Genomic DNA, 13,295 nt, shown 5'->3' on the forward strand with positions numbered 1-13,295 from the left:
CTAGGCTGAATCAGTTTGTAACTGTACAGACATCCCAGACATGCAGGCACATGCCTGCAGTGGCTCAGGCTAGAAGCCAGGGGGCATTAGAGCAGCCCTCCCTTCCCTTCCACAGTGTTGAGCTGAGGGAAGCGTGGCCAGGCCCCAGCAGGACCTCTGATTAGGGAGGGGTTTAAACCCCCACCCTGCCTGCCATGGTCCCAGGATTTTCCCTGCTCGCTGCTCATGGGGCAGGAGTGTTGCCAGCCCCCAGCCCCTGGCTAGCACTCTGAGGCAAAGCAGGTATGTGCAGTGCGTGCATCTGTTGATGATACTGAGCTTTTCAGTCTCCCTCTCCCTGCTTCTTCATACTGTCTGCAAACCTGACAGGCAAGGGAGCCAGCAGGGAGCTGATAACACAGCTTTTATCAGCACTATCAACAAAACAAAAGCCTCTCTCATTAGTTCAAGCTCGTCTTAAACATCTTTTTCCAAGGAAGGACTGAAGGGACATTACCAACTGACCTATCGATTAACTCCAAAAGCCCTAAGTGGACACTGTGCTGTTTGCCTATCCCAGTGAAATTGGAGACACATGCACACAGACACCTCTCAGCATTAGCTAGCATACCACATGCCTAGGGTCCATGGGGCTGGGGTCCGTGCTGTGGGAGATGGGAGGGAGGGAGGAATCCCTGCTTGAGCAGCGAGTGGTGAAGGGGGAGGGGGAACAGGGGGAAGCCAGACAGACTCTGCTGTGCCTCCAGTCTCTTTTGGAGCTCTGACTAGGGAGCAGAGGGGCAGGACCAGCCCTGTTCTCTGGAGCAGACAACCCAGCCCAGCCCAGTCCAGGGCTGCAAAGCATCTGGGATGCTGGGGGCCTCTGGTTTAACTTAAACCAGGAAGGGGTCTGGGACAGACATTGCATAAACCAGTTTGACCCAAATCAGTTAAGTCTGATGTTATATTTAACCACGTTTATCTTAAACCAGTTTCAGCCATTTTGAAACTGGTTTATGGGCACTAAACTTATGTTCTGTTATATGTCTAAACCAGTTTCTGATCACTTCAACTGGTTTATGTGTAATGTCTGTCTGTAACCAAAAGGTTTAAATCTGGAGCACAAATGAAAGAATCCAACATTTGCTATTTTAAAAATCCCATGATTTTTAAACCAGTTGTGATCTCTATAGCCCAAATCCTAATTTAGAAATGCTAGAGGTCAGCAGCACTGTAAAGTTAAAAGCACACAACCTTCAGGGACTAAACAACATGGGCAAAATTCTGCTGTTAATTACACTACTGTCAACACTGTGAAGCCAGTGAAGTTATTCCCAATTTACACCGGTGTAAGTAAGAGAAGAAATGAGCCTCATGAATAATTCATTAACAGGGACCAGTCCAGTGTAAATCATCCATGTTGATATTTGTCTCTAATGTGTTACTAAGTACCAGCAAGCTCAACTTTGCGGCTGTCTTCTTAGTCTCTCTCTTTGGCCCAGTTTCAAGGCTAGACTTGCTCTCCTGAGGTTTCTGGAAGAGGTTTCCCTGCTGGGCTGCACTTCCTATTTCAATAAGTTTTAGAAAATACACAACTGTACAGGTTTGCATGCAACATCGGCAATGAGGCACTGCACCAGCCTGGCAGAGGGGAAGGTAAGGTGCACCAGAGGGATGCCCTTTCTGCTTTCCCCTCAAGTCACCCTTCACTGGTACCCATTCCCCATCCCCTCTTCCAAAGATGGAACTGAAAGCACTAAGTAAGTGTGGACCTTGTTTGCCCTCAGATGGCAGGAATGTCCCTTGGAAGATTCCCCTACCCCCATTTCAAGCTCTAAAGGGGGTCCCGGCCAAATGTGAACCAAAAGTCGGTTTATATTTAGCATGCTATCTGCTTAACTTGGAAAGTTTTCTGTCTGTGCAGCTGTTGACTCAATCTTCCTTTCCACCTCCACCCTCAGCAAATGGCAGAGCTGAGATAACTAAAGAAATCTTGGCTACTTCTTATAGTTGAAGTGTTGTGTTAAATATTTCTAGGATCCCCTGTAAAATTCCCTCTACTTCCTATATGTCATATGTCTCAGGAACAGCACAGAACACTTACCTAGCACTTTGCAGTCACTACCAGACGAACCCTCACAGCACCCCTAAAAACAAATAAACGTATATCCCCACATTATAGAGAAGCTGAGGCAGAGAGGTTCAGTATCAAGCCTATGCTGGTTTTTTTGTATTAGGATAACTGCAATGCTTTGAGTAATGGCAAAAAGTGATGGTTGCCAGTCACTTTTTACACTAGGCAGTGTTACACACTCCCCTCTTTATTTGCTCTGCAGAGGTTGAAAGCCTGTTACAACAGAAGGTGGTTCTTTAGCTCAAGTGAATAGACTTTTTTAACTCTGGAGGTTCCCAATTCACTCCCTGGTAGTGGCTATCACATAGGCTAAGTACAGACTTTCAAAAAGCCAGAGCCTGAATTGATTCAATTTTAGTCTGGACTGGGATGCTTCTGCCTCAGGCAGGGGCTGGGCTAGATGTAACTCCTGTAGGTCCCTCCCAGCCCCGCTCCTGTAGGATTCCATGACCTGATCCAAAGAGGAACCCCCTGCGCTGCTCCTCCAAGGACAGAGCGTTTCAGGCCCCCGTTCTACTGCAGAAAGAAGAGGGGGAAAGGTCCAGGCCCTGTTTCCCTGCCAGGACAGTCACCTTTGTGCTGGGACATGCAGGAGTTGCTGCATGAAGCTGAGGGTGACGCACACACCCCACCCCCTATGAAATGAAGCAGGGCCTGGTGTTGCACAGTAGGGGGGTGTGAAACGGGCCATATTCAATTTGGATTCGGCCCAAATCAGGGACAGCGATTCGATTAATTGATTCAGATCACTGTCCCTGATTTGATTCAGCTGAATCCCAATCTAAAGATTCGATGCTGATTTGGAGAATCAGCGATTCAGCCATAGACACAGCTTTAAATGTTTTTTCTACATACCTCAAAGTACCAGCATGGCTCATGAATCCTGCGATGCTGGGGCGGATGGAGCATCCCACAGGAGTGCAGGGGGGGCCCCAGCATGTTCAGTGGCAAACCCGGATGTGGACCAGAAGTACTTCCAGTCTACTTCCAGGTCCACCGGGGAGCACGTGGGGGCCCCCCATGCTCCTCCAGCTCAGCGATCAGTGGCAGGGGGACCCCAGGTGCCCCCACAGGCCCAGAAGGCACCAGTTGCCAAGCTGGAAGGGCGTGGGGGATCCCCCCATGCACTCTCTGGCAGACCCGGAAGTGGACTGGAAGTGCTTCTGGCCCACTTCCAGGTCTGCTGCTGAGCACGCTGGGAGCCCCCTATGCTTCATGTGCCCCAGCATCACAGCATTCACGAGCTGCCTGCTACCTTGAGGTATGCAGAAAAAAACATTTAAAGCTGTGTCTATGTCTGAATCTCCAAATCTTTCTCAATCTCTCCGAATTGATTCAGAGGGTTCCGATTCCATTCGAAGAGACTAAAGGGTCCTCTGATTTGATTCGGATTCAGAGATTTGGCCACCAAATCGGGCCACATCTCGACAGAATTGAATCAGGGACTAAGCTTTGCAGAACCCTACAATGCAATTATATCAATGTAGTGATTGTTGTTGCAAAAAGCCCTGGGTGCCGATAGACATGTGGGGAGGCTGCTCAGCGCATTGGAGCAGACTCGATTCATTGAGTCTGCTGGAGCATGCTAATTAGTGCACCTCCAGCAGCCTCCACATCTCATGTATCAGCATCCCCATACTTCAAAATGGCACCAGGGCACTTTAACTAAAGCTTGTTCAACTAGCTTTAGTTAAAGCTCCCCTGCCACCATTTTGAAGTGCGGGAATGCTGATATACAAAATGCTGTGGGCACTTTAATTAGAGCAGCTCTCAAAGCCACTCTAATTAAAGTGGTCCCCCCTAGCCCTGAAGCAGGTGTAAAAACGCCCCCTGTGTCAGAACTAGGAATAGACCCAAGAGTCCTTGGCTCCGATTCTCATTTTTAATTTACTGCAGCATCCACACCCTGAATATAAATAGAAAACCTTCCTTAGACAGCACAAACCACAGGTGTCAAAGCACTTTATAAAATAATCAACTCAATAGCAAGATAGTAAGTTCCCTTTTTGCATCTGGTTCACAAGGAAGGGGAGTGGGGGGATAGAGACTTCTCTTGTTATGTAAACAACAGAGCAAGATTCCCCCCTCCCCCCGCATATTACATAGGACTAGCCCTGGAATAACTCTGGACAACAGGGTAACTTTTCCAGCATATCCCCAAGGATAGTACATGGATGAAGGAGTGTGCCTGGCCCCCAACTCAGCCACTGCATACTGGTAACAAGACCATGTGCAAGTTTCTCTTAAGAGAATTCATGATATTCCACAAGTCAGTGCCCCAGCCTTGCTTTGGGACCCTCCCTAGCAAGCTAAGTCCATCTGGCAAAGTATGATGGGGATGTGTCTCTACTCTCTAGCACTGCTTTAGCCATCTCAGCTCTTGATCCCAAGTGAAAAACATGGTGCTCTAGTCATGCTTGTAGAATACTCATGGTGTCAGCTGCTTAAGTTACATGGGCTAAAGGCCTCTCCAAAATATGGAAGAGTGGTGACAAAATGAAGATGGAGTGGGTATTTGGCAGAGGTGGAGTTTGAGGAGTTCAGTAGGTCTGCCTAATCTCCTGAAGTGCCCCTGTCATTTAATATGTTGTGTCCTTGAAGCCATGAGGTCAACTCTCTACCACAACTCTGCTGTAGAGTGTCACACTGATGAACTGGGAAGGGGCTGGTGCAGCTCTTTGATGAGCAGTCACTGGAACAACTTCTGAGCCGCATGCTTGGAAGCCCAAGATCCATATGGAGCTGAGGGCTAGGACAAAGCTGCAGGCTCTTTTGAAAGGATAAGCATGATGAGAAAGCAGTTTCTAGCCCACATTCAGAGCATGGGTGAATGTAGATGGGTATCTGACCTCCCCCAGGAGAGTGGCCAAAGGTAGGGCCAGAGACTTTTCTGCCCTCTATATGAAAGGTAAATGAGACTAGAGCTTGTTCTGAGAGGTAGTGGAGGCCTCTGCTAGTTTATGGGTCAGCTTTGGTGCCATTGTTCACTTCTGTTTGTCAGAGGTTCATTGTCCACATCTTACATTCTGTATCATGAGATTTGGGAGTCTCTGACTCATTGAGCAGGTCCGTGTCATGAAGTAGGTCTGTGTGCTGTATAGAGTGTAGGGAAGGGGTTCAGGGATGTTGCCTAGCACATAAGGGAAGTCTTGGATCAGTGAATTCCTAGCCTAATTGAAAAGAGAGGATGGTCCCTGCTCAGTACTAGGATAGTACATGGGTTAAGTGTAGAATCAGAATAGGGTGGGGGAAGTGAAGGCTTATGCTGGCACCTCTCCCAAGAATGCACCAACTGTCTGCACAGACATGTGCATTAGGTATTATCACCACAAACAATGACAATGCAATGCAAACAAAGTGCAATCGTGTAAGAAAATCAGTCTAACCTGAATCTCTGATCAAAACAGGAAGAAATCCTCTGACTCAGATTGGAGAAAACTCTGCTTGGCTCTGTCACTTACAAATATAAAATAATAGCTCTTCTGAGCACATGATTAATACCTAAAGCCATAAATAGACAGTAATATTTACAGAGAATGCTTACTGTGCCGAACATGTACGAGAAATCAATTTACTCCATCCAGCTAGCATAGAGGCTGTCTCAGCATTGGACTGAGACACTAATGGCCTGATTCTGTGAGATCCTGAGGTTTTTTCCACTCCCATTCATTTCAGCAGAGGTGAATTCTCAGCAAGGCCCTCACAGAATTAGGTCCTTGAAGTTTTAAAGGTGAGACTTTCTAAAGTGTGTGGCAAGCCAGTGCAAAAATCCTTATTGATTTCAACAGAAACAGAATCAGGCCAGTGCTGAATGTTTTTGAAAATGTCTTTCAAAGGTTCAAAATAGCATTAGCCCTGCAATTCCCCTTCAGGTCTACTTCTGCCAGAAGCCAATGCAAGGTGTGTGCAGAGGGACTGCAGAATCAGATCCTACTTGAATAGTGTAAAAACTACTAGTAGCAAATTAATGGAAGTACACAGCCTTCACACAATTTCTCGTCTCTATGGTTTCAGAGCTTTTGTTGCCTTGCTACATTTCTTTGTTAAAGCATTTATAGTTTACACCAGATTTCTCTCTTGTTAGAGAAGAAAAAAAGAAAAAAGAAACAACTATGCTAAGGGCCCACTAGCCTGCTCCTTTCTCCAACTGAAATCCATGTTCATGTTCCTCTGAACTCCATCAAAAATGAAAGCAGATCCTATACAAACTACAAGTGAAGTCCAGAGGAGTCTTGCCTGAGTAAAGATGTTAGTATCAGGTTTGGAAATAACTATTTTCCAGTATCCAGCGCTCTGGTAAAGGAACTGGCAAAGTTATAGCCCTGAACTTGCACCATTGTGCAGCCAGCCAGTCAAGCATAAACCACAATAGTACAAAGGATTCAGGCTATCACTTTGAGAGAATCAAGTCCTTTACAATAAGAGCAACATAAAATAAAGTCTACATTCTGATCTGTTGCAGCAGAGTAATTCTTGATTAACACCACTACTATTATAAGAGTGCACGTGAGCAAAAACACACACAAAAATATCTTGAGCCAGTTAGTGGGTTCTGAGTCATCAGTGCACAGCTTGAGAAGACCACCAGGAAGTCCAACATAAAATTAATAGCCAAACAACATGCATGCTATACCCTTCACAGCACCTCAGGTGCTCAGTGGGCTGCCCTGGGTGCCCCATGTGCGATCAGTCTTGGCACAACAGATCATACCATACCTAAACCTGTTTAGCTGGCTCTGGAGGAAGCATAGGAGCTCAGAGCTAGCTGCTCATCTAATGATGATGTGGGAATCACTGGTAGTGGCGAAGGCGCTCTCCTTTTCTTTCTGGTGCAGTGAGCTGGAGACATCCTCAGTGAAGTAGAAAGTGTGCAGCACTATTCAGGAAGGACTTGATCTCTGTAGTCAGTAGCAAAGTGACTCCCTTACATCCTTGAAGAATAGGAAGTGTGGTACTTGAAGTATCAGAGTGATCAGTTTGTTGGCTGCATTCTAATACAGGATATTAGGTGGAAGGATGTGGCTGGGACTGGTAACCACACATATTTTATTGGCCTCCAAGGTATGTGCAATATTTAACTTCATTGGCTTTATTGCTGTTTACTAAAAGATAAATTAATGCAGGATTTAGCCCCAAACTACTAATCACACCAGATTAAAGTGATTATGAGCATTGAACTGCAAATAAAATCAATGTCTCTTGCCAAGAGGCCTTCAGAAAGAAGGCATTTACTCCCACTAATTCTGTAATTGCCCTCAAGGCAAAAAGCCTGAACAGCCCTAAGTCCAAAGAAGCAGACATCACTCCTCCTTGTTCCTTGCAACTCAGATTCTAACATCATTTTCACTTCTGATCTCAGAGGCTCAAGAGGGGGTTTATACAGGAGGTCCAAAGCTCTAAGCTGTGGGCATCCACTCTGTTTCAGGGTGTTGAAACAAGAGGAGACTGCTACCACCCAACGATTCTATTGAACATCTTAAACTATTCTGTCACTCCAGAAATCCCTCAGGTTAAAACACAGAAGTTGACTCTTCAATGTAGGCCAAAGGCAGGGTAGATATACACCTTATAGATTAATTAAATTAGAGACGTGTACATAAGCTTTCCTAAGCAGAGTTTACTACAGAAGCTGTGAAGGGATTAGAGAGCTTCTAAGTAGAAAGCAGTGATAGGGTAGGATAAAAAGGGTTGGGAAGGAGGGAGGAAAAAATCAGAGAGGGGGCGCTGCTGAGAGTGGCAAGGTGGGTAAGAGAAAGAAAAAAGCAGTTAACCCATTGAGGGACATAGAGTTATAAAAGCTAATCTGGGAAATGGGATAAGAATCTGTAGTCTCAGTTTGGACTGTACTTACCACATCCAATCTTTGGATGATTTCTTGTTCTACAATTTCCCATTCAAGTTGGTTTTTAAAGTGTTGTTTAAGAACAGCCCCTCTGACGTCTGTGACAGAGGGTCCAGGGAGGTTAAAGTGTTCTGCGACAGGCTTGTCTGTCTTTCTGGAATCATGGACTGGATTGTGTTAAATATGGTCTAACCCAGTGGCACTCCATTTTTTGGCCCTGACAGTCAGATGAGGGGTGTGGGGCTGGTCCACAGCCAGATTGGACCCTGCACACCAGAATTGGCTCCCTGTGTTACCCCTGGTTTCTGGGATCAGGCCTCAGTGCCCATGCCACCCTTGCCAAGTCCTGCACACTGGGATCAGACTTCAGGAGCCCTGTGCCACCTCCATCCAGTGGGACTGGGCTCCAGGGGTCCCTGTACCACCCAGCATGTGCTGGGATCAGGCCCTGGGCTACCCTGCATACATGACCTAGTGCACAGGGCCACAGACCGTGGGGCTCCCCATGGACCCCATGGACCTGTGGGGAGAACTGCAGGCTGGTTAACAGAGATCTGAAAGCCAGATCTGACCTGCAGGCTGGGGGTTGAGCACCCCGGTCTAAACTAAGACAATAGATTCTTAAACCATTACTTAGATTAGCTTTAATAACCCCTGTGTACCTCACTGGGTTAACTGCTTTTTTCTCTCTCCTACTCACCTTGCATTTCTCAGCAGTGCCTGTACTCCCCTCCCTTTCCTTATCCTTTGTTTTCTAATCACAGCTTTCCTAGAAGCTCTGCTTCCTGCAGCCCCTTCATAGCATCTAATGAAGGAAGCCACTACTTATAAAAACTTATGCTATACATCAGTGGCACCCAGCCTCCTAGCCCTGTGAGACAGATGGGTGGTGTGGGGTCAGTCTGGGGGCCCAGTCCCATGCCACCCCAATCGAGCTGTGTGCTGCCTGTTGCCCTGATCCATCCCTGAGCTGTTCAGCTGTGCACCACCGACCTACCAGATCTGGCCATGTGCTGCCCACTGCCTCAATCTGGCCCTGTACTGGTCTGATCTGGCCACACACTGCCCACAGTCCTAATCCAGTCCCACACCACCTGCTGCCCAGATCCATGCTCATACCACTCCAATCCAGCCACATGCTACTCACCTACTAAATTCAGATGTGTGCTGGTGTGATGCTGTGACATGCAGGGCCATGTTATCCAACTCATGGGGCTCCCCACAGGTCCAGAAATTTAACACAGCCACAGCTCCCCACACCAAACTTTTAGATCTATATGTATACCAGAGGCTGGATGATATGGCTTTGGAGGTTGGGGTTGAGCACCCCTGCTACAGATCTCTGATTTAGTTAGTTTAATAAGGTTCAAATCTATCTAGCCTTCTGCCTGCCTTCAGACTAACATGGCTAACTACTTCTGTCTCCTATTCAGCACATTCAGGGCCTTCCAGTGTAGTTCATTTCAGGCAAGACCTTCCAATGAACTCAGGGAGAGGTCTTTATGTAGGGTCAGGCCCTCAGTGGCACAACAAAGAGCTATAAGTACAGATGATGAGCGGAGAACAAAATGTCCTGGCATAATTACCATATCAGCCATATCACTCAGCCTGAAAACCTATCATTGCCTAGTTCCAAAAAGGAGAGAAGACCGATTTCATTTGGAACCCAGGACTGTTTGGAAAGAGAATCTAAAAGGTTTCCATGACCTAAGCTATCATTACATTTTTTCCACAACAAAAGAAGAGGTTGTTAGGAGCACAGAATTATTTTGTTTAAAACCCTGTTTGTTTTATTGCGTGGAACACATATCTGTGAAGAAAAGCAGGTCATGGAATGGGAGATTCCTACGTGCTCATTCATGTGAATGTCTGGCAGAAGCCTGAAGGAAATGGTTCAGGTACATGGAGCAAAAATTCTTATACTTGTGTTCACACTTATCTACCTTCGTTAAAAAACACTGAAGAGTCCTTGACTTGCAGTTCTCAAATCTGCACTGCTTTCAGACTTGCTGATCTAGTTAATAAATGCCCTATTAATTCTTTACTGTTGCCTAACTTGCCTACCAACTGCTGACTTTGCCTCCTTCTTCTGTGGACTATTTCTCTCTCTTTCTTTTATTGAATATCACTTGTTGCTCCCTCTCTCTGTCTTGGTTCTCGGGTTCTTGCCCATTCTTTTCTTTACATTATGCTTCTGGCTTCCTCCATAGTGTTCCCTGCTTTTTACACTTTTCTCAGACTTCAGGGAAGTTTGAATCCAGACCTGAACTTCACAGGAAACCCACCATCCAATAGCAAATCTAGCTGGCACCAGAGCTTTCTTTGTGAAACCAGAACGGGCAGGTTTTGGTCAGTGGCGTGGGATTCACTGGGCTGGAGCAGAGGTAGAAGAGAACCCACATGGTAACCACAGAGTCTATATATACTTATTAAATGAGGGCTTAAAGCAGAGGGTATTGCAATGTGAGTAAGAGTTCTGGGCCAACATAACGGGCCTAGGGAGTTAGCTGTAGCCCTTAGGCTTTTCTTTTCTTTTATGTCAATACATGAGCATGGTGTTTTTTCCCAAATACAAGGCATTTGTGGTTTCGTGCTCTCAAGGAATTGTGAGTGCTTGTGAGATAGAAAGAAATTTGGAAAGTTGGCCAAAAATTGTAAATTTAAAGGGTTAAATCCTGGCCTTTTTAAGCCAATAGCAATGCTCTCATTAAATTCAATGAGGCCAGATTTCACCATAAATTTATAAAATCAGGGAGGCGATAAGGCTTAATGGGAGACAGTTTATGTCATAGGTTTTATTTTAGAGAGATACAGGTTGGAACTCAGCCCTGGTTACTGCTATTGATTAGCTTTAGAAACATCTACACCTGCTTCAGGCTTCTTTACACAGCAGCTCTGGGGGCTCCACAGTAAACTTGAACAGTTTATTGATAACATGCTGACAAAAATGTTTGCCTCGCTAGCTGTTTCTTGGCTAAAGATGAAACATGCTGGGTTCCCCGTGAGAATTGCTTTGACTTGTGGGCCCTCACTAATGGATGCAATTATCCAGCACAGATCTGAGTGTTTGAAGGTTAATCTAGGCATTGTCAACCAGCTTCAACCTAAAATGTAACCTGTGCATGAAAACTGCTAGGATGCACTGAGGAATGCTGTGTGGAGTCTAGAGAATGACTCAGTGTATAGACCCAGACTGAAACACCCAGGAATTGTGGGAGCAGAGCCATCAGCCTGATGTTAGTTGTGTAAAGGGTCTTTCCTTTATAGTGGGATAAATAGAAAGCTCAAGTAAGAACATCCTGAAATTAAAACTGAATGACGAAGTTAAAATTTGGATCCAAATCTATGTCTGTAGTTTGGGACTATTTTGAGATTTTATTTATTTTTTGTTTGAAAGCATCAGCTCTGAGAATATTTTTTCAAAGTGGACTGAAAAGAGCTAGGTGTGATCTCTTTTGTTTGGCCTACTGCAATAAATTAATTAACATTATTTTTCAGCATTACCTTCACTGAACATTTCTGGGAAACATACAGTCTCAAGAGTTTCTCTGTACTGTCAGCAAGAGAAGGCAATGAAGCTGGCTGAGACAACGGATCCAAAATATGTGAGGTGCTGACATCTAGTTTTGCTGAAGGTTCAGAATGGCATGTACAAAGGTGTTATGTTGGTGACAGCTACACATCAAAGACTTTCCTTGACAGAGCAAGAAGCTTGTGTCGAATTACTTTATTCTGGCTTCCAGGATCACATATTATGTATTATGAGAAATAAGGCCATGGTGCGTGTTCCCCTAATGATGTACTTCAAGAACAAAATGCTGGTGGATTGTTACCTACTGATGACAATTACACATGCAAAAAGCCATCATTCAACAAAAAGGGGGGCCCAAATAAAATCCTGGGTCTCAATGCCCTGGAGTTTGTGGAAGTTCCTCATCAGAGTCATGAAGTTGCTATTAAATTGCTCCTTAAAACCTATCTATGTGGTGATATTTACAAATCATGGCAGTCAGACATGGGTTAGATGAGTGGAGAGTTAACACTCATTTTTCTGCTAAACTTAGTTTGTTTGCCTCCTTCCTACCCCCTTTCCACATATCTGTTTTCCATGTAATGTCTGTACAGTGCCTACAACTGGTCTGTCACTGAAGGTTCTAGATACTGCTATAATTCAAAGCATTAGAAATAGTCCTATGGAAAGTCAATGGGGCTTAATCTACTGAGTATCTTTTCGCTTCTGAGCATGGCATTCAGTTTCCTATACCACTTAACCATGTTTGAAAATTCAATCCTAGACCTGAACTTCAGCTGGCTCCATCTCAACAATGGATCAAATCAAAGCCTTATATCCACTAATGTAACTAGGAGGGGGTAAGTGGAGCATCAGCCTGACTGTAAGGGATTGACAGAATGCCCCCTGGGAGTGTTTGCTGTGGCAGAGGCAGCCCTGTGTTGCCCAGCCATAGGACCCGGGCAGGCACAGCCCTGCACCCAGCAGCACTCTGCACCCAGTAGCATATCTGGAGGGCAGGGGAGTGGGGCAAGTGGGGCAAATGGAATGGGGCTGTCTCCTCTGGGGAGTCTTTACCATAGCAGATGCAGCCCTGCACCCAATAGCACGTTGAGGTGGGAGAATGAATGGGGCACCAGGGGTACCTCACAGGGAGGCTATGCCGTGGGTCTGCTGCCAGCCAAGCTGACACTGCTATAGCAGCAGCACTGGCAGCAGTTATAGGTGCCTTTGCTATGTGGAGAGCTGAGGCAAGTAATGCCCCCTCCGCCCTGCCCTCATCAACAGTGGTTGACCTACCCCCTGCAACCACCACCCCAGGCACTGAAGGAGCTAGCTATGCCTCTGTTTATATCCAAAGGCATTAGATCCAAACTTCCCCCAAACTAGGGGAAGTTCAAATCCAGATCTACTGCTGCTCTCATCTCTGCTTCTGATGAAGTGAACTTGGGTTCACAAAAGCTTGTGCTTGCTTTAGTTATTCTATAAAGGTGCATATCTACCCTGCCTTCTGACTGACTTCACACTAACACAGTTAACAGGCTCTCTCATCTCTGCAGCCACTATCCCGTGAAACATTCCCTTCCATTACTAACAACCCCTTTTTCATTCTGAAAGCTTTGGGGAATTTTTGATGGTTAGTGCAATCATGGCAATTACTATCTTAGCTATGAGCTGGGTTTCAGCCTTCAGACACAAATGCATGAACCATGTTCTAAAGGTGAAAGCCTCCTTCTTCCTATGTGGATCATGCACAGAAAAGATGCATAAAACACATTGGACAGTAGGTTACTCAAGCTAATTAGAAATAAGGTGCAGGACCCTAGGTC

The 13,295-nt window shown here is 45.7% G+C and overlaps 1 long non-coding RNA gene across 1 annotated transcript; it reads left to right on the forward strand.

Annotated features, from left to right (window-relative positions):
- Positions 1-10,047: 10,047 nt before the first annotated feature.
- LOC132250624 (uncharacterized) lies at positions 10,048-11,933 on the forward strand. The gene is made up of 2 exons (XR_009462216.1): positions 10,048-10,358; positions 11,454-11,933. It is a non-coding gene; the product is annotated as an uncharacterized LOC132250624 (long non-coding RNA).
- Positions 11,934-13,295: the final 1,362 nt, after the last annotated feature.

The sequence above is a fragment of the Alligator mississippiensis genome, chromosome 5 (assembly GCF_030867095.1).
Source record: "Alligator mississippiensis isolate rAllMis1 chromosome 5, rAllMis1, whole genome shotgun sequence".
NCBI lineage: Eukaryota > Metazoa > Chordata > Crocodylia > Alligatoridae > Alligator > Alligator mississippiensis.